Below are 3,444 nucleotides of genomic sequence, written 5' to 3' on the forward strand. Positions count from 1 at the left end.
ACTGTTCTGGCGCTGAACGCCAGACAGATGCTCCTCCAGGGTGTGATTTTTCTTCTGCTATTTTTTATTCTGTTTTTTAATTTTTCTATTTATTTTGTGACTCCACATGATCATGAACCTATAAAGACATGAAAAATAATGAAAATAAAAATTAGATAAATAAACATTGGGTTGCCTCCCAACAAGCACTTCTTTAATGTCAGTAGCTTGACAGTGGGCTCTCATGGAGCCTCACAGATGTTCAGAGCATTGTTGAGACTCTCCAACACCAAACTTAGAGTTTGACTGTGGGGGCTTGGGTTGACTCTGCTTTGAGAGAAGCTTTTCATGCTTCCTCTCCATGGTTGCAGAGGGAGATCCTTGAGTTTTAAACACAAGGGAGTCCTCATTCCATTGAAGGACTAGTTCACCTCTGTCAACATCAATCACAGCTCTTGCTATGGCCAGGAAAGGTCTTCCTAGGATGATGGATTCATCCTCTTCCTTTCCAGTATCCAGGACTATGAAATCAGCAGGGATGTAAAGGTCTTCAACCTTTACTAACACATCCTCTACTTGTCCATATTCCTTTTTTCTGAATTGTCTGCCATCTCTAATGAGATTTTAGCAGCTTGCACCCCATAGATTCCCAGTTTCTCTATTACAGAGAGGGGCATGAGGTTTATTCCTGAACCAAGGTCACACAGAGCCTTAAATATCATGGTGCCTATGGTACAAGGTATTATGAACTTTCCAGGATCCTGTCTCTTCTGAGGCAATGTCAGTTGATCCAGATCACTTAGTTCATTGACGAACAAGGGAGGTTCAACTTCCCAAGTATCAATGCCAAATAATTTGGCATTCAGCTTTATGATTGCACCAAGAAACTTGGTTGTTTGCTCTTCAGTAATATCCTCATTCTCTTCAGAAGAGGAATACTCATCAGAGCTCATGAATGGCATAAGGAGGTTTAATGGGATCTCTATGGTCTCTAGATGAGCCTCAGAGTCCTTTGGTTCCTCAGAGGGAAGCTCCTTATTGATCACTGGACGCCCCAGGAGGTCTTCCTCCTTGGGATTCACGTCCTCTCCTTCCTTTACAGGTTCGGCCATGGTGCTTATGTCAATGGCCTTGCACTCTCCTTTTGGGTTCTCTTCTGTATTGCTTGGGAGAGTACTAGGAGGGATTTCAGTGATCCTCTTACTCAGCTGGCCCACTTGTGCTTCCAAATTTCTAATGGAAGACCTTGTTTCATTCATGAAACTCATAGTGGCCTTGGACAGATCAGAGACTAAGTTTGCTAAATTAGAAGTATTTTGTTTAGAGTCCTCTGTCTGTTGCTGAGTGGATGATAAAAAAGGTTTATTATTGCTAAACCTGTTTCTTCCACCATTATTAAAGCCTTGTTGAGACTTTTGATCCTTCCATGAGAAATTTGGATGATTTCTCCATGATGAGTTATAGGTGTTTCCATAAGGTTCACCTAAGTAATTCACCTCTGCTATTGCAGGGTTCTCAGGATCATAAGCTTCTTCTTCAGAAGATGCCTCTTGAGTACTGTTGGATGCAGCTTGCATTCCATAAAGACTCTGAGAGATCATATTGACTTGCTGAGTCAATATTTTATTCTGAGCCAATATGGCATTCAGAGTATCAATCTCAAGAACTCCCTTCTTCATAGGCGTCCCATTATTCACAGGATTCCTTTCAGAAGTGTACATGAACTGGTTATTAGCAACCATGTCAATGAGTTCTTGAGCTTCTACAGGCGTTTTCTTTAGGTGAATAAATCCACCTGCAGAAGTGTCCAGTGACATCTTTGATAGCTCAGATAAACCATCATAGAATATATCCAGGATGGTCCATTCTGAAAGCATGTCAGAAGGACACTTTTTGGTCAACTGTTTGTATCTTTCCCAAGCTTCATAGAGGGATTCACCTTCTTTCTATCTGAAGGTTTGAACATCAGCTCTAAGCTTGCTCAGCTTTTGAGGAGGAAAGTACTTGGCTAAGAAAGCCGTGACCAGCTTATCCCAAGAGTTCAGGCTGTCTTTGGATTGAGAATCCAACCATAATCTAGCTCTGTCTCTTACAGCAAAAGGGAAAAGCATGAGCCTGTAGACTTCAGGATCTACTCCATTAGTCTTAACAGTATCACATATCTACAAGAATTCAGTTAAGAACTGAAAAGGATCTTCAGATGAAAGTCCATGAAACTTGCAGTTCTGCTGCATCAGAGAAACTAATTGAGGTTTCAGCTCAAAGTTGTTTGCTCCAATGGCAGGAATGGAGATGCTTTTTCCATGTAAATTGAAATTAGGTGTAGTAAAGTCACCAAGCATCTTCCTTGCATTATTATTATTTTCGGCTGTCATCTCCTCTTCCTGTTCGAAAATTTCTGCAAGGTTATCTCTGGATTGTTGTAATTTAGCTTCTCTTAGTTTTCTCTTCAGAGTCCTTTCAGGTTCTGGATCTGCTTCAACAAGAATATTCTTGTCCTTGCTCCTGCTCATATGACAAAGAAGAGGGCACAGAAAAAATAATAATAATAATATGGATCCTTTATACCACAGTATAGGGGTCCCTTTGTGAGTGGAAGGAAAGAGGGAGACAAAGAATGTGATGTAAAGAAAGAAACACAACTGTGAGGAGGGCAGAGATGTGAGATGAGATGTTAGTAAATGAATAAATAAATAGAATAAGATGGGAGAGGGAGAATTTTCGAAAATAATTTTTGAAAAAGAGTTAGAGATTTTCGAAAATAGTTTTTGAAAAAGGTTTGTATTTTTTTTTTCGAATTTTTTTTTTTTAAATCAAAAATAAAATAAATAGTTAAGAAAAAAGAAATTTTTGAAAAAGAGGGGATATATTTTCGAAAATTAGAGAGAGAGAGAGAGTTAGTTAGGTGGTTTTAAAAAAGTTAAAAAACAAACAAAAAGTTAGTTAGTTAGTTGAACAAATTTTGAAAAGATAAGAAGTTAGGAGGTTAGAAAAGATATTTTGAAACTAACTTTTTGAAAAAGGTAAGATAAGAAGATATTTTAGAAATTAGTTTTGAAAAAGATTTGATTTTTAAAATCTCAATTAATGACTTGATTCATAAGGAATCACAAGATATGATTCTAGAACTTAAAGTTTGAATCTTTCTTAACAAGCAAGTAACAAACTTCAAATTTTTGAATCAAAACATTAATTGATTATGTTATTTTCGAAAATTTGATATAAAAATAAGAAAAATATTTTTGAAAAATATTTTTGTAATTTTCGAAAATAACTAAGAGATTTGAAAAAGATTTGATTTTTGAGAAAGATTTTGAAAAAGATAAGATTTTCAAATTGAAAATTTGATTTGACTCATAAGAAACAACTTGATTTTAAAAATTTTTGAAAAAGTCAACTCAAATTTTCGAATTTGATGAGAGAAAAAGGGAAAGATATTTTTTTTTATTTTTGAATTTTTATGAT

General features: G+C 36.3%; 1 non-coding gene across 1 annotated transcript; it reads left to right on the plus strand.

The window, feature by feature from the left end:
• The first annotated feature begins 1,850 nt into the window (after positions 1 to 1,850).
• Positions 1,851 to 1,958, plus strand: LOC148568716 (small nucleolar RNA R71). The gene has a single exon (XR_015882514.1). It is a non-coding gene; the product is annotated as a small nucleolar RNA R71 (small nucleolar RNA).
• The last annotated feature ends 1,486 nt before the right edge of the window (positions 1,959 to 3,444 follow it).

Source organism: Arachis ipaensis, chromosome B4 (assembly GCF_059453495.1).
Source record: "Arachis ipaensis isolate K30076 ecotype BB chromosome B4, ASM5945349v1, whole genome shotgun sequence".
NCBI classification, from domain to species: Eukaryota; Viridiplantae; Streptophyta; class Magnoliopsida; order Fabales; family Fabaceae; genus Arachis; species Arachis ipaensis.